Source organism: Natrix helvetica, assembly GCF_964273705.1.
Source record: "Natrix helvetica genome assembly, chromosome: 1".
In the NCBI taxonomy this organism is placed as follows: domain Eukaryota; kingdom Metazoa; phylum Chordata; class Lepidosauria; order Squamata; family Natricidae; genus Natrix; species Natrix helvetica.
The window spans coordinates 345898023-345925862 of NC_138548.1; the positions used below are offsets into that span (position 1 = coordinate 345898023).

The 27840-nt window shown below is 46.8% G+C and overlaps 1 protein-coding gene and 1 long non-coding RNA gene across 3 annotated transcripts in view; one reads left to right on the forward strand and one right to left on the reverse strand.

The window, feature by feature from the left end:
- Window positions 1–27840, reverse strand: part of LOC309396539 — a 64297-nt gene that overhangs the window by 13582 nt on the left and 22875 nt on the right. The gene's annotated exons all lie outside the window — the stretch shown is intronic.
- Window positions 9753–27840, forward strand: part of LOC309396430 (C-type lectin domain family 2 member D-like) — an 88213-nt gene continuing 70125 nt past the window's right edge. The window contains exon 1 of one of the 2 annotated variants that reach the window (XM_081961560.1): window positions 9753–10010. The gene's annotated coding sequence lies outside the window, so the exon portion shown is untranslated. Of the gene's footprint in view, window positions 10011–10332; window positions 10352–27840 lie in introns of those variants that run through there. The other variant, XM_081961562.1, reaches the window with a different exon arrangement.

A 27840-nucleotide genomic window follows, 5' to 3' on the forward strand; every position in this document is an offset into this window, starting at 1 on the left:
GAGCCAGTGGCATAGCGTGGGGGGTGCAGGGGGGGCCGACCGCACCGGGCGCAACATCTGGGGGGGCGCGCTCGCACTTGCAGCTCTCTGCTGTTGACTTGCATGTATTTCAAGGCTGAATTTGAATTGAATGAAGCCGAGGAACGCTTCCCACGTTTAATACAAAAGAGACGCGAGCAGGTCTTCCCCGGGGTCGAGAGCATGAAAGAGGGCCAAAGTTTTCTTCTGCAGATCTGGGTCTCTTGAAGACTGCTGGGCAGGGCGAGGGACGTTAATAACGCGATACGTTTAAATTAGAGCAAGTGAAGACCTCGGGCGGCTTTCCTTTTCCTATTTTCCCAGAACCGAGGGAAGAAAATGATTCTGCTTCGGGCCTATAGAGGGCGCTGTGAGCTTTGCTAAAGAGGACAGCTGCTTCAGAGCTCCCTTCATGTCCCGAGTCCAGTGGCGTAGCGTGGGTTGCCACGGATTAGGGGGCGCAAATTACTTGCCTTGCCCCGGGTGCTGACAACCCACGCTACGCCACTGAAGAGAGCCTCTTTTATCTGATAAGAGATAATGGAGATAGATAATAGAGATAACGGCTGTTTTGTCCTACAACGACATGATTTCTGCCAGGCTGCCCAGCTTTAGCTCACCAGCTATTTTGAAGACTTATAAAACTGCTTGTGAATTATTGCTGTTATTGGAGGATCTTGAGAGATGGACTTGCCCTAACCCAGGAGAGTCAGATAAATGAAAGGAAAACCTATTTCTTCTGTCGTTGAGTTGGAAAAGCGACAGTCCAGAGAGAGATCTCAGGACATGTCAGAAAATTTTCAACCCACTGTTTCAACTCTACAAATCTGGACAATGCAAATAACTGTACCTTTGGAAAGTAAATCTGACTCTAGCTTTTATTTTGATGATGGTTTGAATATAACCCTCCCAATGCAACTGAAACAGTGCTAAGTAAATTGACAACTCTTAAGAGATCAAGTTTGGGAGTTTTTCTTTATGGATACTAATAAGGTCGAGAATCCATTGAGGAAAAAAGATGTGATAAACATCAGAGGAGACGTTATTCTGTGAGGAAGTGGCTCCAGGTTAATCTACGACGTCTAACAGAACAACTTTGGTACTGGTTTTTCATGGATATTAATGAGGATATTAATCATTATTAATAATTAATAAAGAGAATTGATAGATTCCCCTGAGAAGAAAAAGATTTCATCCTATAAGCTAGAGGGACTGACTTAAATTTAATGACTTAATTACTACAGTTGGGATGGATTTTTATAAGTTTGATATATGTATTAAAAGAAAGCTTTACGTTTTGTATGTATGGGATGGATTTTTATAAGTTTGATATATGTATTGAAAGAAAGCTTTACGTTTTGTATGTATAAAATGAGTTTGTAAATGCATGTCTTCTATCTTTTTATGTAATACTGAATAACTCCCAAAGTTTGTAAAATACTATTGATTAAATATGAAAATGAGGGAAGAAAAAGATTTACTCCATGAGGATAAACTTGAGGGAGAGATTTGAATCCAATGAGGTACTGGTAATTGGAGCTAATTGGACTTTATTGGTGTGATATATACAATTGAATGAAAGGGCTAATGTAGTTTTGGGTTTAAAATGAAGGGGTTTTTTTCTCCCTTTATACATAATATTTAAATATTTTTTTTAGTATTTAGTATTTTTAGTATTTTTAGTATATTTAGTATTTATTGTTTTAGTAAAACATCAAAACTAGAAAAAGTATTTTTCCATTTAGGGTTTAAAAAATTGAAAGAATATAGAGGATTCTCTTAATATGAATTATGGTAAAGATTAGTGAGTTAACAGAAGCATATACCATGTTTTTCCAAAAAGAAGGCCAGGTCATATTTTCTTTTGACTCCTGAAAAAACAGCTAGGCCTTTTTTTGGGAGGGTTCTAATTATTGACTCACCTCGTGGCGGTGGCAACGACAGCCCCCGCCCAGCAGGAGCCCTCTGCTGGCCCATTTGCTGCGGCAGCAAAATGAATAAAAGAACTGACAGAGCAGAAAGGAGACGTTTTGGACGTTTTGGGCGGCTGCCAGGCGGCGTAACAGCGCGACAGCTAAGGAGCGAGCCAGAAAGAGAGAACAACGTACAGGGAGACCTCATCTTACCGGCGATGGCGACGGAGCGGCTGAGACGGCGCTGGAATATCGGGCGCCATATTTCTTTTCAACTGCCAGGTGGAGAGGCCATTGGGGGCTGGAGGTCGGGAAAGAAGCTGCAGGGATCGAAGAGGGAAGCCGGGGGGGTCGCCGGAGGCTCGGGGCGACCCCTGAAGAGCAATAGGTCGAGCAGCTGGCCTTGGCACCTCGTCTACCCCCCCCCCCCCGCTGAGGTGCGATTCCTTCATACTCCAAGAACTGCTTTCGGGCCTCTGGGCCTAAAGAACTGCCTAAAGAACTGCCCTAGGCCTCTGGGCCTAAAGAACTGCCTAAAGAACTGCCCTAGGCCTCTGGGCCTAAAGAACTGCCTAAAGAACTGCCCTAGGCCTCTGGGCCTAAAGAACTGCCTAAAGAACTGCCCTAGGCCCCTGGGCCTAAAGAACTGCCTAAAGAACTGCCCTAGGCCTCTGGGCCTAAAGAACTGCCTAAAGAACTGCCCTGGGCCTCACTGGTGGAACGTAGATTATTGTGGACTGTGAGGTCTGTCCCCTCCCATCTTATTATTTGCCTTTTAAATATCTCTCTACTTCATTCTTTGTTAATCTTACATCCTAGACCTGCTACAAAGAGAGACCCTGCCATAGCCATAATCATAGATTGGTCATCATCCCAACTTATTCAAGGTCTGACATCCTTCGACTGCGAGGTTCCCCCCTCTCGCAGGCGTGCCCCCCTGCCCTGACGAAGGCCCACCTCAATGAGGGGTTTATTAACCCAGAGAGGTGGAGGAAGCGGGGGATTAGGGGTTTTTTAGTAAAATGTTTTGTAAAGCTTTTAAGGGGTTCCAGGGAGCGGGGAGGGTTGGTTTGGCCCTGGGGTATGGATACAACCAGGCCAACATGTAGGGTCAAGACGGAAGGGAGGGTCAAGACGGAAGGTAGCGAAGCGGAGCGGGTGGCAGGAAATAACATCCCTATAAGGGGGATTCCAATCACGACGGTCGTAGGGAGGGGCAGGCGCGAGGACACCAGAAGAACGTATAGTCGGTTGGCAGACCGGGGCCACTGGATACGCCCGGTCGCTTGCACCAACCCCCGCAGACTAGGTGGACAGGATCAGCAGAGCCTGGGCCTTAGGCTGATGTTATGTAACGCGAGGTCCGTGGTTAACAAGGCCCCCCTCATCAGTGACTTGATCACAGAGGGGGAGCCGGACCTCGCAGGAATAGCGGAAACCTGGTTGGGCCCAGAGGGGGGGTTACCCCTCAGGGAAATGTGTCCTCCAGGTTACCGTGTATTCCACCAGCCACGGGCCCAAGGTAGGGGTGGGGGGGTAGCAATTATCATCCGGAACGATCTGGCACCGAGAGAATTCACTGTGTCGCAGACATCTGGTTGTGAGTCTCTGGGCGTAAAGTGGGGTCCAGGGAGTCAGTTGGGCCTGTTGATAGTATACCTGGCTCCCCGCCATACATCAACGGCCCTGCCCGAGCTCCTCGAGCGGATCGCGGAGATGGCGGTTGAGACCCCCAAACTACTAGTGATGGGGGATTTCAACCTGCCGTCAACGGGAAAGGCATCCGAGGTAGCCCGGGAATTCATGGCTTCCATGACAGCCATGGGTCTGACTCAAGTAATTCAGGACCCCACTCACGAGCGAGGCCACATTCTAGATCTTGTGTTTGTCTCCGACCAGTGGACGAGTGATCTGGGAAGAGGGCATTTAGTCATCACGCCCCTGTCATGGTCAGATCACTCACTTCTCCAGCTTGACTTCCCTGGCGCTACTCCCCACCGCGGGGAGGCGGAACCAGACTATCCCAGATGGTTCCGCCCCAAGCGCCTGATGGAACCGGATAGGTTCCAGGCTGAGCTTGGGCCATTTCCTGCTGACCTGTCCCGCTCCCGGGCTGAGGACCTGGTAGCCGCATGGAATAGTGCGGCTGCCGGTGCCTTGGACCGGGTGGCGCCTTTGCGGCCTCTCCGACGGCCACGATCGACCCGGGCCCCCTGGTTTAACGGGGAGCTAAGGGCGATGAAACGCCTTAGGAGACGCCTGGAGAGTAAGTGGAGATCCTCCCGCTCCGAAGCTGACCGAACACAGGTAAGAGCCTACATAAGGACCTACCTTGTGGCAATAAGAGTGGCCAAACGTCAGTATTGTGCCACTCTTATAGCGTCCGCAGAGAACCGCCCTGCTGCCCTGTTTCGGGTGACCCGCTCCCTTCTGTCACAGGAGCAGCGGGACCCCCCATTGCAGGGCAGGGCAGAGGAATTTGGAGAGTTCCTGCAGGATAAAATCGATCATATCCGGAGAGGTTGGACCCACTCCAGTGCTCCAGTGGGGACGTCCGGGACTAGTCTTGAGAGACCATGCTGGGAGGAGTTTGACCCTGTTGTCATCAAAGATTTGGACAGGTTGCGCGGGCGACTGCGGGCCACCACATGTTTACTGGACCCGTGTCCCTCCTGGTTGGTGCTGGCCTCCTGGGAGGGCTCACGAGGCTGGCTACTGGGGCTGGTGAACGCTTCGTTGGGGGAGGGCCGGATGCCGGCCGCCCTGAAAGAGGCGGTGGTCAGGCCCCTGCTCAAGAAGCCTTCTCTGGACCCAAAGGAACTAGCAAATTATCGTCCTGTCTCCAACCTTCCTTTTTTAGCAAAGGTTGTTGAGAGTGTGGTGGCTCAGCAGTTTCCGCGTCACCTGGAGGAAGATGATTATCTAGACCCGCGCCAGTCCGGCTTCCGACTCGGTCACAGCACGGAGACGGCCTTGGTCGCGTTGGTGGATGATCTCTGGAGGGCAAAGGATGAGGGTTGTTCCTCCATCCTTGTTCTATTAGATCTCTCGGCGGCCTTCGATACCATCGACCATGGTATCCTATTGCGCCGGCTGGAGGGGTTGGGGATTGGAGGCACCGTGCTACGGTGGTTCCACTCCTACCTCTCTGGCCGGACGCAATGTGTGTTGACGGGGGAGCAGAGGTCGACCGCAAGGCCCCTCATTTGTGGGGTCCCACAGGGGTCGATTCTCTCGCCTCTCTTGTTCAACATATATATGAAGCCGCTGGGCGAGATCATCCGTAGTTTTGGGGTGAGTTACCATCTGTACGCTGATGATACTCAGTTGTACATTTCCACCCCAAACCACCCCAACGAGGCTGTCGAAGTGATGACCCGATGTCTGGAAGCCGTACGGGTCTGGATGGATGACAGCAGGCTCAGGCTCAACCCCTCCAAGACAGAGTGGCTGTGGTTCCCGGCTTCCCGATTCAATCAGCATATTCCATCGCTGACCATCGGGGATGAGCAATTAGCCCCGGTGGAAGGGGCGCGCAACTTGGGCGTCCTCCTTGACGATCGGCTGACCTTAGAAGATCACGTGGCGACCGTGGCAAGGGGGGCGTTCCTCCAGGTTCGCCTCGTGCGCCAGTTGCGGCCCCTTTTGGACCGGGAGGCCTTGCGCACAGTCACTCACGCGCTGGTGACGTCCCGCCTGGACTACTGTAACGCTCTCTACATGGGGCTCCCCTTGAGGTGCGCCCGGAGACTGCAGTTGGTCCAGAATGCAGCCGCGCGGGTTATTATGGGGAGATCGAGATTCTCCCATATAACACCTATCCTGCGCGAGCTGCACTGGCTTCCTGTGGCCTACCGGGTGCGCTTCAAGGTACTGGTTACCATCTTCAAAGCGCTCCATGGCACAGGGCCTAGTTACCTGCGGGATCGCGTCCTGCCCCATACATCCCTGCGACCCACTCGCTCACACAGGGAGGGGCTACTCCGGGTGCCGTCCTCTAGAGAGTGCCTGGGGACGGTGCCCAGGAGTAGGGCCTTCTCTGTGGTGGGCCCTACCCTTTGGAATGACCTCCCCCCAGACATCCGGACAACAACCGATCTTCGCTCCTTCCGTATGAAGCTGAAGACCTACCTGTTTTGTCAAGCCGGCCTGGCATAACGTTACTATCTTGCCACCCCAGGTCATTTTACAATGGGAAATTTTGTTTTTAATATTTTTGGGGTTTTAAACTTTGTAAGTATGCTTATTTATGGACTTATTTTTACCTCCTCTGCACGATTTTATGGTGCTATCTTGATTATTGCTCTGTACGTCGCCCCGAGTCCCTGTGGGGAGAGGGGGCGACTAATAAGTTCAATAAAATAAATAATAATAATAATAATTTCTTCTGCTGCCGCATACCCGCCAATCGCATGCATTTCCCCGGCCTCCGTTTCGCCTTCAGATGCCTTCAGGTTCGGTGGATGCAGTACTTTGACCGATTTAATTTTTTGAGTTAAAGTACATCCTGGTTTGTCTATATTATGATTAGATATTGAGTCAATCTGATTTAAGATAAAAAATGCCCTCAATGAATATTAAATATTTGTTTATTTAATATAGTATTCTTGTTAAATAGGAATGGGAAAACTTATAAATTAAATCAATTTGATTTAAGATAAAAATATGCCCTCAACGAATATTAAATATTTGTTTATTTAATAAACAAATTGTAGACCTGCTATGTAAAGAGGAGGAGAATTCTGTATGTTTAATGTTAAATTAATTTGATACCTGGGTCATTTTCCTCCTTTTTTTTGTACAGCAATCTTTGTTGTTGTTGTTAGTGCTGGATGCATACGAAGTAGATGGAGATGTTTTCTCTCGCATTGCATGCGTTAAACTTTTGTAGATTTGTGTAAACCATGTTGTCAACCAATTTTACGTTTTCTGGTGTTTGTCAACAGGTCTGTTTGGCTTCTGTCACACTGATGCTATCTGTGTTCACTATTAAATTAAAGTCAGGACAGTTTGCAGCTTTCCTGGCAAGATTTTGAAAGTGATTTGCCCTTGCCAGATGGCTCCCTGGTTTACCGGGGAGCTCCGGGAGATGAAGCCGGAAAAGACGCCTAGAGAGTGGCTGGAGGGCCAGCCGGTCCGAATCTGATCGAACACTAGTAAGAATTTATATTAAATCCTACTTAGTGGCGATAGAAGCGGCAAAACGGCAATATTTTTCCGCTCTTATCGCGTCCGCAGATAACCGCCCAGCCGCCCTGTTTAGGGTGACCCGCTCCTTACTTAACCAAGGAACTGGGGAAGACCCCTTGCAGGGTAGGGCTGAAGAATTTGTTCAGTATCTACAGGATAAAATCGCTCAGATCCGGACAGGCTTGGACTCTGACTGGGTAGATGCGGGCGAGCCGACGGGGATGATTCTTGAGGAGACTATCTGGGATGGGTTTGACCCTGTGACCCCCAAAGGCATGGACAGGATTATGGGGGGACTCAGTGCTGCCACTTGTGTGCTAGACCCGTGTCCCTCTTGGATAGTTTCGGCTTCCCGGGAGGTGACACGAGGCTGGCTCCAGGCGATTACCAACGCTTCATTGAGAGAGGGGTTCTTTCCCACCGCCTTGAAGGAGGCGGTGGTGGGGCCCCTCCTCAAGAAGCCTTCCCTGGACCCAGCTTCTTTAGCCAACTATCGTCCGGTCTCCAACCTTCGCTTTGTAGCGAAGGTTGTCGAGAGTGTTGTAGCACGTCAGCTTCCCCAGTACCTGGATGATGCTGTCTACCTGGATCCGTTTCAGTTGGGTTTCAGGCCCGGGTACAGCACGGAGACGGCACTGGTCGCGTTGGTCGATGATCTCTGGCGGGCCCGGGACAGGGGCTGGTCCTCTGTCCTGGTCCTATTAGACCTCTCGGCGGTTTTCGATACCATCGACCATGGTATCCTACTGCGACGACTCGGGGGGTTGGGAGTGGGGGGCACCGTTTTACGGTGGTTCTCCTCCTACCTGTCGGATCGGTCGCAGTTTGTGTTGACTGGAGGGCAGAGATCGACCCCCAGGCGCGTCACTTGTGGAGTGCCCCAGGGGTCGGTTCTCTCACCCCTCCTGTCCAACATATACATGAAACCGCTGGGCGAGATCATCCGTGGTTTTGGGGTACGGTATCATCAATATGCTGATGATACCCAACTTTTCATCTCTACCCCAAACCACCCAAATGATGCCCTCGATGTGATGTCCCGATGCCTGGAGGCTGTGCGGATCTGGATGGGGAGGAACAGACTCAAGCTCAATCCCTCCAAGACTGAGTGGCTGTGGTTCCCGGCGTCCCGATTTGTACATCTTGTTCCATCTTTGATGATAGGGGGAGAAATTTTAGCCCCCTCAGAGAAGGCTCGCAATCTGGGAGTCTTCCTGGATATGCGGCTTAGTTTAGAAGAACACCTGACGGCTGTGACCAGGGGGGTCTTTTACCAGGTTCGCCTGGTACGCCAGTTGCGGCCCTTCTTGGATCGCGATGCTTTGTGCACAGTCACTCATGCCCTCGTCCTTTCTCGCCTGGACTACTGCAATGCTCTCTACATGGGGCTGTCCTTGAAGAGCACCCGGAGGCTTCAGCTGGTCCAGAATGCGGCCGCGCGGGTTGTCATGGGGGTACCTAGGTGCTCCCATGTCACACCCCTTTTAGGCGGCCTGCACTGGTTGCCGGTTGTTTTCCGGGTGCGATTCAAGGTATTAATTATGACCTTTAAAGCGCTCCATGGCTTAGGCCCAGGGTACCTGCAAGACCACCTACTGCCACCAGTAGCCTCCCACCGTCCAGTACGATCCCACAGAGTTGGCCTCCTCAGGGTGCCGTCGGCCAAGCAGTGTCGGCTGGTGACCCCCAGGGGGAGAGCCTTCTCTGTGGGAGCACCTTCCCTCTGGAATGAGCTGCCCCCGGAGCTCCGCATAATCCCTGACCTCCGGTCCTTCCGACGCGCCCTAAAAAGTTGGCTTTTCCAGCAAGCCGGACTGGCCTGTTAATATTAATGTGAATTTTAATTTATTTTAAATGTACTGTTTCTTTTTTTAAAAAAAAAATCGGTTTGGTCTTTTTGGAATTGGGTTTAATCTTTTTTTAACTTTTGTGATATGTGTTTTTAATGTTGTACGCCGCCCTGAGTCCTTTGGAGAAGGGCGGCATATAAATCCAAATAAACCTAAACCTAAACCTTGCCTTCTTTTTCGTCATCTTCTTCAAGGGCTGAGGAGAGAGGGATTGGCCCAAGGCCACCCAGCTGGCCTGAATCCCCATTTCCATCCAGGTATCTCAACTACCAAACTGCCTCTCCGAGAAGGTTAATACAGAGTGTAAATGGCCATCTGTCTGGGATGCTTTCATTTGACTTTCTAAAGGAACCTCAAGTTTGCCAGTACTTAGATTGTGTGTGTGTTAATGTTTATTTATTTTATTTTGTCAAACATGTATAAGAGATATAAGTATAAACGTGATTATAAATAAAGAAATGGATACAAATAAGTGGGGCCAATAGGACAGGGACGGTAGGCATGCTGGTGCGCTTATGCACACCCCCTTTAAGGACCTCTTAGGAATGGGGTGAGGTCCATGATAGTTTTGAGGTTGAAGTTATGGAGAGGGGGGGATTGGGGATGAGACCAGAGTCAGGTAGTGCATTCTAGGTATTGATGACGCCACAGAAGGTATTGCCAACAAATAAGATTTTGCCTTTGCTTCCCCCCACTTCAACAAGGCTATGACTTATTTTGGGGGGGGGACTCGGGGAGCATTATCCAGCCTATAACTAGGGGGTTGGGGGGGGGCTGCAGACAAATTGGCTTTAAATTGTTCCAAGTGGGTTCAGATGTACTCGCGGAGAAGACACGAATAAAGGGAGAGCGCTCCGGGGCAGCGTCTGCCAAACTTAAGACGGGTGGCCTAGGCGGGAGCTGAAATTTGGGAAGAGTAACAAGAGATTGCCAAACCGAAAGTAACATAACGTGGGGATCTTCGCGTTGATTGGACGCTGTGAAAGGGATTTTGGAAAAGATCCACGAACCTGGAACGGGAAGTGAGTGGGGAGTAGGATTCACAACGCTGCTTTGTACAGTTCTTTTAACTGTTTTTTAACCTCCTCCATGTCAATTATCAACTGTACATATTTAATTTTATTGTATCTTGTTATATTTTGTATGAACTGTACACCGCCCCGAGTCCCTTTCGGGAGAGGGGGCGGTCTAGAAGCATTAAATATTATTATTATTATTATTATTAAAAGGCGGGGAAAGGAAAGAAACCCTCGGGTGCTGCACTCTCAGGTGGGAAGGGGGGGGGCTCTACTCTGGGTCTGATGCGGGGGGGAGGGCCTCCCCTCGTGGTCCTCGGAGAGCCAGCTCCGTTCTCGGCGCCGGAGGCAGCTGCTCCCTGTGGTGGGTGGTATTTCCCCGCGTTTTTAACGCTGTGCTCCACTATGCGGCCAAGCCTTTAACGCTGCGCTCCACTATGCGGGCGAGAGGATCACACCTGCCATCTTCAAGCTGTGGGCTTAAAATGGGAACGGAGCTGCCGTCTTTCTGTAAGTCTTGGTGGGAGGGGATGGGGTGGTGGCTTTGTTTCAGCCAACCAACAAAGCCACCACCCCATCCCCTCCCACCAAGACTTACAGAAAGACGGCAGCTCCGTTCCCATTTTAAGCCCACAGCTTGAAGATGGCAGGTGTGATCCTGCCGAAACGTTGCAAAGACAATCTCAACCTTACACGGGAAAAGACCCGAATACAACAAAACCAGCATACCTACACCCGTGAAAATCTACGAAAACATATATATATGTATATATGTATATATGTGTATATATGTGTATATATGTATATATGTATATATGTATATATGTATATGTGTATATATGATGTATATATGTATATATGTGTATATGTTGTATATGTTGTATATATGTATATATGTATATATATGTATATATATGTACATATATGTATATATATATATGTATTTGTGTTACAACCCCTGGTATGACTAAATATGGGAGGATGGTCACTACTCCCTCTTTCTGTCCTTCGGCTTATCACAAAGACCATGCAGGCAGAAAACCATATTTTTATTTTTACTGTTGCCTTTTTTTATATATATATATATATTTGTGTTCTAATCCCAGTAAGGGTATGGCTAGCTGATGAGAGCTAATTAGCTCGAAATAGATCTATCCTAGTCTCCCTTTATTTATTTATCAGTACAATTACAACACATATATATATATATATATATATATATATATATATATATATATATATATATATATATATATATATATATATATATATATATATATATATATATATATATGTGTGTGTGTGTGTTGTAATTGTACTGATAAAGGGAGACTAGTATAGATCTATTTCGAGCTAATTAGCTCTCATCAGCTAGCCATACCCTTACTGGGATTCGAACCTGGGCTGTATATATCTTAGGCAGGAGTCTTAGCCACTAAGCCACGGGTTCTCTTCCTTATCAGTTGAGCCAGGGAAATAGGTATGTATTTGTGTTATGGCTAGCTGATGAGAGCTAATTAGCTTGAAATAGATCTATACTAGTCTCCCTTTATTTATCAGTACAAATACAACACAAATATAAAAAGGCAACATTAAAAATAAAAATATGGTTTTCTGCCTGCATGGTCTTCTGTGATAAGCAGAAGGACAGAAAGAGGGAGTAGTGACCTTCCTCCCATATTTAGGCATACCAGGGGTTGTAACACACATACATACATACATACATACATATATTAAAAGGGGGGGGCTAGCCGTAGAGCAATTGGTCGGAAAGGAGGGGCGGATTACTTTTTTAGGCCGAAGAGCTGCAAGATTTGGAGGCCTAACAAAGACCGGAAGGGCTGTTGACCACCAGGGCTGCACTTTTGAGGCTTGTGTAAAAGCCTGCCCGTCCTTTACCATCAGGGCTTTTCCCCCCGCGTTTTCCCCCCAGCAATAACTTCGAGGTGGAGAAATTAAGAGTTCATGTAGGGGTTCTCTGGGTTTGGGGGCTTTATTTTTGCAAGCAGGGGGCGCCGGATATGTGTAATGCAATCATTAGTAAGACTAGTTTAGTACATTTTCTCTACTGTTCGTGCTGTATGAAGCACACAGACTTTTTGCAACTTGGCCCATGAAGGAAAAATTGTTTTCCTTAAAGCACTTTCGTAGTAATGTTATTGAACAAGGCAGTTAAAAAGAAAAGTAATACAAAGTTTTTAAAAAAAACGGTAAAAAGAGGAATTAGAATGTGCAAGGAAGGAAGAAATGACTGTTTAAAGAAATGACTTCAGCTTTCTAAACTATAGTTTTAGTAACGTATCACTTTCTCTACTGTTTCAGTGGACAATCTCATATCTCACCTCATTTCTGTAAGCAAATCCTTACAGCAACGTTGGTCCGTCCTGGTCAGCAGAAGTATGGATTATGCATCGTTTTAACCTTACTCAAGGCTTTGTAGTCCCAATTTAAAGATTCACCGTGGTGTATAAACTCTTTAATATATTTCCATTTAAATATTGTTCCATTTGAGTCTTCAGAGGGTTATAGAGTATAGATCAGTGGTTCCCAAGGTGGGCGGTGTGATGACTTAGGGGGCCGCTAAGAGGTAAGGGAGGCGGCAGGGGGTCGTTAAGAGGCAAGGTAGATGGCTTCGTTTAAGGCTTAAAACGAAGCCATTTCCCGCCTCGGCTGAGAGGAGCCACGGGGGCGGGACAGACAACTCTGCGCGCGGAGACGACGGAAGAGGCTTTTTTTCCCGCCCGCGCACGCCCACCGAGGGGCTTAAAGGAGCCCGCTTTTGTTTTTGCTTGGGTGGGGGGGGACACCGCTGGGCGTCAGCGGCCTCAGAGCGAGAGGGGAACCGAAGGCGAGGAGGTGGATAAGGGGCAATGGGACTAGAAATGCTGGCTGACCCGGGGGGGGGGGGGACAGTTCGGCGAGCAGGGCTTGCGGCGGCGTTGGCGCTCAGACTGGCTCTCTCGCCGCCGCTGTTCTACTCTAGGCTTTGCGAGGGGAGGGGAAAAGGGGGGGGGAGAAATTACAGGGCTTTCTAAAAATAGCCGCCTCTGGCGCCTGGCGAGGAGGCTAGCACATCGTCTTCACCTTGGGCTCCCTGACCTTCGTTTCCCCGCTGCAGCGGCTGGACGCGAGTGGCAGAGGCTCTCGCTTCAAGCGGACAACCAGCGTTTGACGTGCGCCATCCCTTGTCGGAGCCTGAGCAGATGTGTCGGAAAGATGAAAGGGGGGCGGAGGGGAGGGGGAGGAAGGTAGAAAGATAAATAAATAAAAGAGACGCCGCGTTGCGCCTTCTGCCTGGGGAATCCCGAGGTTGCGGGATGAGGGCGTGGATTAAAGAACTTCGGCGTTGTGCGGGAGGACGGAGAGCGGAGACATCGGTCCAGTTGAGACGGGAGGGAGCCGGTGAGCTCGTGCCCTGGCTACGAAAAGCGAAGACCGAAGGCGGCTTACTCTCAGGGTGTTATTGATCGCTCGCCTATACTGTCCAAAAATGAGTCCCGCTTAGTGATTCGGCGAGATGTAAACTGGGCAGTGATTTTCAGAGGGCCGCGTTTTCTTTTAGTTTTAAGCTCTTTGATCACACTTCCCCAAGCTGGTGGTCTTCGGGTGCATTATTCTATGGGAGGTTTAATGTAGTGCACCTGAGAAGGAATCGGTTTTACTAAAGTCATCCCAGGATCAGGGGATCTGAAAAGTCTGAAGAATCAAATTAAGAATCATAAGGAAATAATTAGTAGATTTACAATGGGGTGCAGCGTTGAGCTGCACTCTGGGCAACAGAGCAGCCAGGAGGAGGGGGGAAAGTTTTTCGTTTTTTCTAAACTATTTCCCTCCATGCATAACGATATGTCTGAGCGATATCAGGATCTTCTTTTGATGGAAATTCCAGATTGGGTGATAAATCCATTTTCAGATACTGAAGAAGATGGGGTAGTGGAGGAACAACTCATAGAGATGCAAAATGACATTGAGCTGAAGCCAAAGTTTAAGAAATCGTACCAAGACTTTTGGTTACAGAAAGGAATTTCTGATCGCTATCCTGCACTATGGACAGTGGTTAAGAAGCTCCTTGTTGCATTTCCAGCATCATATTTGGTGGAACGTAGCTTCAGTGTGGTCATCCAACTTCTCTCCACTCAAAGAAATTGACTCCAGATTAGTGAACATGGTGTTTTAAGACTTCTGCTAAGTTACTGCTAAGGATCATGTTCAACAATTTTGTTGAATTAACATTAACTAAAAAGGTTTTTAAATTGGATTTTGAATAAATGCAGTTGTTACAGTTTTGAATTTTACTGTTACTATCTTCCTTCTGTCATGCAAACCTCCCAGTCACATGACCCCCAGCGACGCCCACCAAGCCATACCCACAGAACTGGTAGTAAAAAAATTTGAATTCCACCACTGGGTGGGGGCACTGAAGATCAGTTTGTAGCACCAAGGGGGCGGTGGACTGAAAAAGTTTGGGAACCACTGGTATAGATCCTGCTGTAGATATACAGACTTACAACAGTTTGTTTAGTGACCATTCAAAGTTATAACGGGACTGAAAAAAGTGACTTCTAACCATTTTTCACACTTACAACCATTGCCGCATCTCCATGGTCACATGATCAAAATTCAGGGCGAAAGCCGTTTAACAAATTTCTCACTTAGCATAAAATTCCAGGCTCAATTGTGGTACTAAGTTGTGGACTACCTGTATTTGACATGAACAACTGGTTTTTCTTTTCCAACAAACAGGCTTTGTTGTGGGTCACAGGCACTAGGGAACAGGGTGGCCCTGTTATCTCAAATTTCAGGCTCCATTGTTAGCATTTTATAAGGTTATATTAGCACTTTTAAGGTGGCAGGTTTTTTTCTTACTGTATTTTTTGGCGTATAAGACGCACATTCCCCCCCCCTAAAAGAGGGTGAAAATTTGTCTGTGTCTTATACACAGAATGTAGCCCTGCCCACCCGAGGCTCCCCACCGTTTGGCCTCTGCCTCCCAGCAATTTACCTCCTGTAGCAAACTGGGAAAATGGGGCTTGGGGAGGCTGCAATAGGCTATGGCAATCCCTGCAGCCTAAAACATCGGGAGGCTGTATTGAAATTGAAAGTGAGACTTGCTTGTTTGCTGCAGGAGGCAAATTGCTGAGAGGCAGATTTTTTTTCTTGTGCTAATCAGACGGTTTGCTGTTTGCTTCAAGGAGGTAAATCAATAACTAGAATGTTCAAATTATTAGACTTATTTTTTAAAGACTGCTTTATTATTGTTCTAGACAACAAAATGAAGAAGCTTTTTAAATAAATGTTTGGTCTGAAGAGGTCAAGTGCTATTATATCTTCTTTTAAATAGCAGAGAATAACTATACTTTCAGAAAGCCACGTCAACTTTAACAGCATCTGTACAAGTATAGCAGTGGTGGGTTTCAAAAAATTTTGGAACCTACTCTGTGGTGTGGCCTGCTTTGCGGGAGTGGCTTGCTGGCCATGTGACTGGGTGGGAGTGTCTTGGCAGTCATGTGACTGGGTGGGAGTGCCCAAGATGATGTCACTGAATTCTTTGCCCCAATGGATGAACTACAATAAGATTAAAATAAGTACAAAAACAATAAAAAAGCTACTTACAGAAGGAAGATGACTGTTCTTGCCAGTCATCAGTATCACGGACTCCAATGAATGGGCTGCACAAAGAAGAGACATAGAAATGAACTCTTCCATTGTATGCACTGCATTGGGATGAAACCAGCACACAAAACAATAAAGACAGCTACTTACCGAGGGAAGATTACTGCCTTGCTGGTCTTCTGCACCACCATTTCACAACCTTACTCCAATAACCTGCATAAAGGTGAGACACAGAAAGGAAGACTTTAATTACATGCACTGCATTAGGATGAAACAAGCACACAAAATAATAGAAAAGGAAAATTACTGTCCTTTTTTGCGTCTTCTGCACGACCACCTCACCACCTTGCTCCAATAACCTGCACAAAGGAGAGACACAGAAAGCAAGACTTTAATTGCTTGCACTTTACTATCTCAAGGATGAACCCAGCACAGAGCACACCCAGCAATAAAGACAGCTACTTACAGAGGAAAGATCACTGGCTTGCTGGTCTTCTGCACACCACTTAGGTCAGTCCAAGTAGCTATTCAGAAGTTAGTGGTTAGAAGCAATGGTAAAGCAAGATATGGAATTAAAACCAGAAATATTTTGTTGGCTATTTGAAAGGGAGTACAATATATATTTAATTTTACACATGTTAGCAGCTGCTGGAATTGTGTTTGCACAACAGTGGAAAAACAGATATGAAAATGAATAAATATTACAATGTGCAGGAATAAATAAATTGACAATTAAAATAAAAAAGGCTTTGAATACTTTTTCACATGGGATTTGTTTTAGCAATTGCTAACTAACAGAAACAGAAATTAGAAATCCAAAAGTATGAAAGAAGACACCAGTTAAGGTAAGGAAAGGTCACTAAAATGTATAAGGAAATATTACTAGATCATTATTAATGCGTAGATAACTGCGGGACATTACACACCAACACGCACACAAACTATGACAGTGGGTTTTTTACTTTATAAAGAGAAAATTGAAATTTTGACTTTGGGATCTGATAATTAGATATGTTTTGGTTATATAAATCTTGTATAATGTTGTCTAATTTTAAAGGATGTTTTATTTTCTATTTTTATTGTAGAAATATCTAGTAACAATATGTTTTGGTATTGATATTGGTATTTGGTATTGGTTGCAGGAACTGGGTATGTTTAGCTTAAGAGAAAGAAGGACTAGGGGAGACATGATAGCAGTGTTCCAATATCTCAGGGGTTGCCACAAAGAAGAGGGAGTCAAACTATTCTCCAAGGCACCTGAGGGTAGAACAAGAAGCAATGGGTGGAAACTAATCAAGGAGAGAAGCAACTTAGAACTGAGGAGAAACTTCCTGACAGTTAGAACAATTAATCAGTGGAACAGCTTGCCTCCAGAAGTTGTGAATGCCCCAACACTGGAAGTCTTTAAGAAGATGTTGGATAGCTATTTGTCTGAAACGGTATAGGGTTTCCTGCCTAGGCAGGGGGTTGGACTAGAAGACCTCCAAGGTCCCTTCCAACTCTACTATTGTATTATTGTATTATTGATAATATCAAGCATTTATGAGAATGTTTAATTCAAAAGAAGATTAAATTATATATTGTTGCTATTAGTTAATTGTTTGGTGTGCATATCTTTATAGTTTTATATTTTTATATTATTTTTGTTAAACTAAAATAAGAGTGTATTTTATTATATATTTATACTGAAGAGAGATGGAACTAATCTCTTTTAATATTATTTTTGGTATGTATTTTTTCTTATGTCACTTTGAAACGTTCTCTGCTGTTCTCCTCTCCCACCTTTCCTTTGTGTTGTAATTTTATATATTTTAACCTTTTTATTTTATAAATTTAATAAATTTCTTTTTTAAAAAAAGAAATGCTAACCTATGCAAAGTCACTATGAAAAATTGAATGAATAACCCTAACATCCCTAAAAAAGGGATGTAAATTTAGGAGAGGATATGGAGGTTTTAAAAGAGGTCAGGTGTCTGCCAGGTGCTACAGCCAGCAGAGACAAGAGGCGTATTCTTAAGATAAACAAGAATGCAAGTAAGGACTGTGATGTTGATGCTATTATACATCTTGGCACAAATTATCTGTCCCAAAAGATGTACTTTCTGTGAAGAATGATTTCCAGAGCTTGGGGTATGAACTTAGTAGTATAGGTTGTAGGTTTATCTTTTCAGAGGTTTTACCAGTATATAAGGAACAAAAAGGGAAGGGCCAGCGTGTAGCAGAGTTTAATGTGTGGCTAAAGGAGTGGTGTAAAAGGGAAGGCTTTGGTTTTATTAGTCATGATGTCTGCAGCTGGTCCAATGAAAAACTGTACAAAAGAGATGGTTTGCACCAAGAAAGGGACTGAGCTACTTGGCATTAAATTCACAGATTTTCTTGATAAACATTTAAACTGAAGAGCGGGGACAGAGAATTAATAGATACAGAACATTTCTGTCCCCAGCAAACTAAAATCCATAGGGTTATAAGTGCATGTAACCTAGATGTGTGTGTGTGTAAGATTATCACTCCTGCTGTCAAGCAAAACCAAGCATTTAATAGTGAGTGCCATACCATGTGCATGAATCACACAAGTGGCAAGAAAATAGGGGCAGTCAGTCATAACACAGGTTATGTAGACAGTAAACACAACGTCAATCAAAATGGACTCAAATGTCTATACACCAACGCACAGAGTATAAGGAATAAACAGGGCGAAATAGAAATTCAAGTAAAAGAGGGCAGAAACGATATTATTGCCATTACAGAAACTTGGTGGGATGAAACCGACAAATGGAACATACAGCTAGAAGGATTTAAATTATTTAAAAGAAATAGAGCAAATAAAAGAAGAGGTGCAGTTGCACTATATATAAGAAATAACTACGTCTCTACAGAAATAGAGCAAAACAATGATGAGAACTATCTTGAATGCATTTGGGTCAATATTAAAGGTTGGTGGGGGGAAATGACATTGCCATAGGTCTATACAGGGACGTGCAGTCCCCCCCAAACATATACAGTCCCCCCCAAACATATACAACCCTCCCAAACATATCCTGGTTCTGACCAATCACTGCCTATCCAACACATACTTCATCTATAACGGACAAAAATACAAACAAATAGAAGGAGCACCCATGGGATCACCCCTCTCACCTGTCATTGCTAACCTCTTCATGGAACACTTTGAAACCCAAGCTCTAGAAAAATCTGATCACAAACCCAAACTCTGGCTCAGATATGTAGACGACACCTTCATAATCTGGCCACATGGGAAAGATAAACTGGACAACTTCCTCACACACCTCAACAGCCTACACCCCAAAATACAGTTCACCATGGAAACAGAAGCCAATAACCAACTCCCCTTCCTGGATGTCTTAGTCTATAAGAAATCCAATGGATCCCTAGGACACACCATCTACCAGAAGAAAACACACACAAACCGCTATTTGCACGCACTCTCACACCACCACCCAGCACAGATCAACTCTGTAGCCAAGACACTCATCTCCAGAACAAAACGCTTAGCTGACGAACAACACCTCAAAACTGAACTACACACTCACCAACGTACTAACATCCAACGGATTCCAAAGAAACAATATCACTAACCTAATCCAAAAAGAAAACCCCACTAAAATCCAAGACAGTGAACAAGAAAATGGCAAAGCCCTCCTCCCATACATAAAAGGCACCACAGACAGAATCAGCAAGATCCTCCACAAACACAACATCAAGACAGCATTCTACACAAACCGAAAAATATCCACCATCCTAAGAAACCCCAAGGACAAAATAGAGTTAGAAAATCAAGGAGTATATGAAATCCCATGCACCACCTGCCCCACCACATACATCGGACAAACCAACAGAAGAATAAAGGCACGCATTGAAGAACACAAAAACTCAGTCAGAAAGGAGGAACCAACTTCTTCCCTGGTCCAACACCTCAAAGCCACAGGACATGATATAGACTTTAAAAAGACCAGAACTATTGCCAAAATTGAACACTTTAACAACAGAATAATCAGAGAAGCTATTGAGATAGAAAAACGACCACACAGCATGAATAAACGAGATGATACCTCCCGCCTACCAGCCATTTGGAAACCCGCCCTCACTGACAAACGAGTCCCTAACACAAAGAATGATACCAGACCCACACTCACGAAAACCACACAGGATGTCACTATCACACATCCACGCAAAAAGCAAGCCCAAACCCACACCGATAATGACCACAAACCAGAAGCCGGACCACAAACCAGAAGCCAGACCACAGCTGCATTATTAGCCACTTTAAACCCCTCAGATCCATACATTAAGCAAACTGATGCCCCCCACGGAGATGTGGCACGACCACAAACGCGAAGCCAAACAACAGTAAAGCAGCTCACCAGCTCAAATCCCTCTGCAACTCAGACTAACACAAGCACAACCAGGCCCCCACCCAAACAGAACACGCCCCCATCCAATCAGAGCACAGCCAAACTCCCATCCAATCAGAACACAGCCAAGCCCCCTACCAATCAGAATACACCTCCACCCAATCAGAATGCAGCCAAGCTCCCACCCAATCAGCACAAACCCCCACTGGCAGTTAAAAGGAGGAACCGGCTGAGATCTCACATTGCTCCTGGAAGCACCAAGCCGGAAGCACCAAGCCGGAAGCACCAGCCTGAAGATGATGAATGAGACTTCATCGAAACGTCGTGAAGATACTTCCAATTCTACGCGGGAGAAAACCCGAACAACCAAAGACACACATATATATATATCAAGCAACGAATTTGCGAACACCTAGAAGCAAACAAAGTAATAGCCAAAAGCCAACATGGATTTGTCAAAAACAGATCATGCCAGACTAATCTTATTGCATTCTTTGATAATGTGACAAAATTAGTGGACCAGAGGAATGCCGTTGACATAGTTTACTTGGACTTCAGTAAGGCTTTTGATAAGGTAGACCATAACCTACTACTAGATAAAGTAGAAGAATGTGGGTTAGACAGCATCACCACCAGATGGATTGGTAACTGGCTGACCAACCGCACTCAACGTGTAGTTCTCAATGGAACTGCATCTACATGGAGGGAAGTATGCAGTGGAGTACCCCAAGGCTCTGTTTTAGGCCCAGTACTCTTCAACATCTTCATCAATGATTTGGATGAGGGAACAAATGGGGAACTCATCAAATTTGCAGATGATACCAAGCTGGCAGGAATAGCCAACACTCCAGAAGATAGGCTTAAGAAATAGAAGGATCTTGACAAACTTGAACATTGGGCACTATCTAATAAAATGAAATTCAATGGTGAAAAGAGTAAGGTTCTACATTTAGGCAACAAAAACGGAATGCACAGGTACAGTATAGGTGATACCTTACTCAGTAGTAGTAACTGTGAAAGGGATCTTGGAGTCCTAGTGGACAACCATTTAAATATGAGCCAGTAGTGTGCAGCAGCTGCCAAAAAAGCCAACACAGTTCTAGGCTGCATCAACAGAGGGATAGAATCAAGATCACGTGAAGTGTTAATACCACTTTATAATGCCTTGGTAAGGCCACACTTGGAATACTGCATTCAGTTCTGGTCGCCACGATGTAAAAAAGATGTGGAGACTCTAGAAAGAGTGCAGAGAAGAGCAACAAAGATGATTAGGGGACTGGAGACTAAAACATATGAAGAACGGTTGCAGGAACTGGGTATGTTTAGCTTAAGAGAAAGAAGGACTAGGGGAGACATGATAGCATTATTCCAATATCTCAGAGGTTGCCACAAAGAAGAGGGAGTCAAACTATTCTCCAAAGCACCTGAGGGTAGAACAAGAAGCAATGGGTGGAAACTAATCAAGGAGAGAAGCAACTTAGAACTGAGGAGAAATTTCCTGACAGTGAGAACAATTAATCAGTGGAACAGATTGCCTCCAGAAGTTGTGAATGCCCCAACACTGGAAGTCTTTAAGAAGATGTTGGATAGCTATTTGTCTGAAAAAGGTATAGGGTTTCCTGCCTAGGCAGGGGGTTGGACTAGAAGACCTCCAAGGTCCGTTCCAACTCTACTATTGTATTGTATTGTATTGTATTGTATTGTATTGTATTGTATTGTATTGTATTGTATTGTATTGTATTGTATTGTATTGTATTGTATTGTATTGTATTGTATTGTATATATATATATATATATATATATATATATATAGTATTATAATATTATATACATCCGTCCGGCAGCACCCGGGAGCTGTGGAGGCAGAAATGTTGTCGGCACTGCCGGATGACGACAATAAATGTTGTCGGCGCTGCCGGATGTCATCGAACAGATTTTTAAGGAGTTCGAGGATGTGTTCAGCCCTGGTCTTGGTAAGTATGTGGGTAAACCTATATCATTCAATCTAGACCCCAACGTGGCGCCAATCCAACTCAAACCAAGAAGAGTGCCTTTTGCGCTCCGTCCCAAAATTGATAAGGAAATAGATAAGCTCGTAGAACAAGGGATCCTTGAACCAGTGGATCACGCGCGCTGGGAAACCCCCATAGTGACCCCAGTTAAACCAGATGGGTCAGTCCGCATCTGCGCGGACTATAAATGCACAATTAATGTCGCCCTACAACAAAGCGCATATCCTGTGCCTGTAGTCCAACACCTATTGCACTCGTTGGGGCCAGGGAAAATATTTGCAAAGTTAGACATGGCACAAGCGTATCAGCAGCTGCCTGTGGATAGCGCCACGGCAGAGGCCCAAACTATAGTGACGCATAGGGGTGCTTTCAAATGCAACCGGTTACAATTCGGTGTAAGCATCGCTCCCGGTCTGTTCCAGAGCGTCATGGAACGGCTTTTGCAGGGAATACCTGGAGTTGTCCCTTATTTCGGCGACATCTTGGTGTCAGCTGCAAACAAGGAGCAACTACTAAAAAGAGTTAGAACTGTTTTGGCCAGAATCAGAGAAAAGGGTCTCCGCCTTAAAAAAGAAAAATGCCAAATTAACGTGCCTAGCGTAGAATTCCTGGGATATAGAATCGATGGTTTGGGCATACATCCAACATCGAAGAAAATTAAGGCAATCCAGGACGCCCCCACACCACGAAATCAGACCGAGTTGCAGGCATTCCTCGGACTACTTAACTTCTACAGCGTTTTTCTGAGACAGAAAGCTACCGTTGCTGAGCCGCTACATCGACTCCTCGCCAAGAACGCAAAATGGACATGGGGACGCCCCGAGGCAGCAGCTTTCACCGCAGTCAAGCGCCTGCTCACAACCGACTTGCTACTCGTCCAATACAGCCAAACGCTACCACTGGTATTGACCTGCGATGCATCACCTTTCGGCGTCGGCGCAGTTCTCAGCCACAGAATGCCAAACGGGAACGAAGCGCCCATAGCATTCTACTCAAGGACTCTTTCATCGGCCGAAAGAAACTACAGCCAGATGGACAGGGAAGCGTTAGCCACTGTGGCAGGAGTCAAACATTTCCACGAGTATCTCTACGGCCGCGATTTCGAACTCATCACAGACCACAAACCACTGCTGGGTCTTTTGGCGGGAAACCGCCCCACACCAGTCTCACTCTCCCCGCGCATGACCAGGTGGACTGTTTTCCTGGCTGCATACTCCTACAAACTGATACATCGACCGGGCTCCACACTAGGGCACGCAGACGCACTCAGCCGTTGCCCACTCCCAGAACTATTAACTGACCCCACTCCTGAGGTACCGGTTTTATTAATTGACTGTTTGGACTCAGGACCTGTTTCTTCTTTGGACGTTGCTAGATTTTCTGCTAAGGACAATGTAATCAGACAAGTACAAACTTGGGTATGGAGGCCAAAGGGAAATGTGGGACCCGAATTCAAACTGTTTTGGGCAAAACGCAATGAATTGTCGGTTTTACAAGGTTGTTTATTATGGGGGGATCGAGTGGTTGTTCCATACGCATTGCGGAGAAATGTATTAGAAGCATTACATGTTGGGCATCCGGGGATCGTAAGGATGAAAGTGTTAGCTAGGAGTTACGTTTGGTGAGCAACATGGACAAAGAGATAGAGGAATGGGTAGCCACATGCGATCCGTGCCAAGAGTCTAGACCAGCACCCCCTGAAGCGCCCGCCACAGAATGGGACAAACCGAAAGCACCCTCGGTTGAATCAAAGCTGGAGGGCGCTAATCTCTGCCTTGATTTTCCCTTCCTACCTGGGGGTTGCTCCTTTCTACCTTTTCTTGAAAATCCCCTCCCTCCCTCCGCTTCCTGGTCAGTGGCCCTTCCTCTCCCTCTCCCTGATTCATCCTTCTCTGAAGATTGGGGGAGGGAGGGAGGGAAGGAGGAGAAGCAGGGAAGGCGGTCAGGAGAGTCGTGGACAGCCCCCCCTTTTTTGTTTAAACAGCCTTGGTTGCTGGATGCGAAATTCCGCTCCCCCCCCGCCCCACCTCCCCAGGGGGAGATCCCCCTGCGAGAGGTGGGAGGAGGAGTGTGCAAGGCAGAGATTAGCGCCCTCCAGCTTTGATTCAGAGATCCCCCCTCCCCAAATTTGAAATGTGTGGCGGAGTTCCCATGATGAGTGGGAACAAGCAGACTCAGCTAGTTCTCCTGAGATCTCCTCCCGGGGTGGGGGAGGTATGTCAGAGAAGTTGTGTCCAGGGAAACTTTGTAAAGAGAAGCCAAAAGTCTCAGCTTTTGAGAGAGAGAGGCACCATCGCACTTCCTGTGGGTGAAAGAGCATGCCAAGAGCACCGCCCCACGAAGGCGCCGGCTTCCGAGACTTTGGGGATCGTGGAGCATCTGAGGTTCCGAGGCTTTGGAGCGGAGCCCCTGGAGCTGCCCAGGTGGGGCCAGGCGAGTCCTCGCAGCCACTTAGACGCTGGCTGGGAGTTCGCTTGGGCAGCACTGTGGGGGACAAGCCGAGGCCAGCCAGGTCTACAAGGGGGTTGGCGGTGCTTCTTTCCCACGTCGCCCAGAAAAGATGCCCCCCTCCCTTCCCTCTCCTCCCCCCACCCCCAATGCAGCTTCTCTCTCCCTCTCTCTCCCTCTGTGTGTGTGTGCGCGCACGAACAAGCCTCCAAAGAGAAATCCTGGGCTGTGTTCCCTCTGTAAGCCTCCGATGTGCAGCTGCGGGGTGTTGACCCATCTTTACCTGCCTTACGTCGCTTCCCTATACAATCCCAGCACAGAGGTGGAGGGCGTGGTTATTGGGAAGGGGCTTCCCCACCTACCCGGTGGGGCAATACCGGTTCTGGACTTTGGGTTAGGAACAAGCCGACTCGTTTCTTCCACCTTCGTATGTCGGAATTGGACCGCCGGTGACTTTGCGGAGGGAGCGAGATGACACCCAGTGCTTGAAATGTGGAAAAACGTCACTCTAACAAAGGGGCCAACTCCAGCACTCCTCTGCCACCTCGCTTTCCTCTTAGCGCCCCCACCGCCACCCCCCCTGCCTCTTAGCGCCCCCCTAGATCATCTCAACGCCCCCTAGGGGGCGGTACAGCCCATTTTGGGAACCACTGGTATAGATGATACCTTGTTCAGTAGTAGTAACTGTGAAAGGGATCTTGGAGTTCTAGTGGACAACTATTTAAATATGAGCCAGCAGTGTGCACCAGCTGCCAAAAAAGCCAACACAGTCCTAGGCTGCATCAACAGAGGGATAGAATCAAGATCATGTGAAGAGTTAATACCACTTTATAATGCCTTGGTAAGGCCACACTTGGAATACTGCATTCAGTTCTGGTTGCCACGATGTAAAAAAGATGTGGAGACTCTAGAAAGAGTGCAGAGAAGAGCAAGAAAGATGATTAGGGGACTGGAGACTAAAACATATGAAGAACGGTTGCAGGAACTGGGTATGTTTAGCTTAAGAGAAAGAAGGACTAGGGGAGACATGATAGCAGTGTTCCAATATCTCAGGGGTTGCCACAAAGAAGAGAGAGTCAAACTATTCTCCAAGGCACCTGAGGGTAGAACAAGGAGCAATGGGTGGAAACTAATCAAGGAGAGAAGCAACTTAGAACTGAGGAGAAACTTCCTGACAGTTAGAACAATTAATCAGTGGAACAGCTTGCCTCCAGAAGTTGTGAATGCCCCAACACTGAAAGTCTTTAAGACGATGTTGGATAGCTGTCTGAAACGGTATAGGGCAGGGGTGGCGAACAAGTTCGACAAAAAGAGCCAAAATGTTAAACTGTGAGAGTCAGAGAGCCACACCACGCAGTGACCTGCCAAAACAGACCCGGAAGCAATGTTCCCTCTAATTTTTTTCCGATGTTAGCAGAAAAGTATAGTGTTTGAGCGGCACATTTTCATGCCTGAGCACCCGAATTTTTTTCACAGATGTCACCTAAGACAACAACGAAATCAGTATTATTTGAAACTCAAAGTTATGTTTCTTCAAGGTACCCGCTTAATTCAAAGTGTTATATAATATCAGTATCACTTAACAACGCTCCTGCTTAGCAACCAAAATGTTGGCTCAGAAACTCTGGCATTTGAAGCATGCAACTCTTAAAGCTGTCAAGTTACAAGACCCTTGCACCCCTAACCCTTTAGGGAAAAAACCCCCAGGGGTCTTCAAACCTGACAGCTTTAACACTTGTGGACTTCAACTCCCAGAATTCCTCCTCCAGTCATGTTGCAGCGACGTCATCTGCGTGGATCTGCTCCATCTTTGCTTTCTTCATTGTGGGCAGGGCTTCTGCTGAAGATGCCGACGAGTACGAGTTGCCACCAGAATAACTGCTGCTACCTCCTCCTCCTCCTCCTCCTCCTCCTCCTCCTCCTCCTCCTCCTCCAACAGAATCACCAGATTTGCTCCTGAGCTCAGCGCTGGGTTACCTCTGCCCCCTCCCCCTCCTCGATGCTTTTGAGGAGCCATGAGGCTTTTTTTTCCCTGCTCCCCCCCCCCCCGCCTTCCTACTGGCTCCTGCAGCCTCATGGCTCCTCAAAAGCACGGCGGAGGAGGAGGAGGGGGCAGGGGTAACCCAGCGCTGACTGAGCTCAGCTGCTCCGAGCGGAGGGGAGGCGCCGCTGCCACGCGCGGAGATGCCGGCTGGAGCTTTGGCGGCTTCATCTCAGCCGCAGCGCCGGGCGGCAAATCTGGCAGTGCTGCCTGTTAGAGGAGGATGAGGAGGAGGTGGCAGCAGTTCTTCTGGTGGCGGTGGGGGCTTTGGGGCTTCAAAACTAGCCTCAGTCGCCCCGTGCTCCTCAAAGCAAGTCTGGGGAAGTCCTTTGCAGGCGGCCCGTTCTAGCTGCCTGCAAAGGACCTCCCCAGCTTCCGAAAGGGAGCGCACGATCCGAGCCACAGTATACTAAATAATGATAAGAGGCAAAGAGCCTCATTTATTTTGGCCGGGAGCCGCATGCGGCTCGCGAGCCACGTGTTCGCCACCCCTGGTATAGGGTTTCCTGCCTAGGCAGGGGGTTGGACTAGAAGACCTCCAAGGTCCCTTCCAACTCTACTATTGTACTCAAAATTTCTGCTATAGTACAGGGTAGTTCTCAGCTTACAACCAAAACTGAGCCCAAAATTTCTGCTGCTAAGCAAGACAGTTGTAGAGTTTTGCCCCATTTTATGATCTTTCCTGCCACAGTTGTTAAGTTGCTAAATGAGTATCACTGTTAAGTGAATTTGGCTTCCCCATTGACTTTGTTGATAGGTAGAAGGTCGCAAAAGATGGTCCTATGATCCCAGAACACGGAAAAATCCTAAAGGTGAAGCAGTTGCCAAGTATCTGAATGTAAATCCCATGACCATGGGGATGCTGCAACGGTTCTAAGTGCGAAATATGGTCCTAAGTCACTTTTTTCAGTGCTGTTATAACTTTGGACAGCCGCTAAACGAATGGTTGTAAGTTGAGGATTATCAACTTACCTCGAACTGCCTACATTCGGAACAATTAAACAGAGGAACAACTTGCCTCCCGAAATTGTGAATGCTCCAACACTGGAAGTTTTTAAGAAGAGACTGGGCAATCATTTGTCTGAAGTAGTGTAAGTTTCCCTGCCTGAGGGGGGGAGGTGGACTAGAAGACCTTCAAGGTTCCTTCCAACTCTGTTATTCTACTTTGGGGGCTGCACACTAATTGACTTTGGATTAGGAAACTCCCAGGCTTGGGGGAGAAGGGAGAGTGCTGTAGGGCTGTGCTCCCCAACCTTGTTAAATTTAAGATGTGTGGACTTCCAACTCCCAGAATTCCCCAGCCAGCATGGAGGCTGAGAAATTCTGGGAACTGAACTCCATCCTTAAAATTGACACTGTTGGGAAA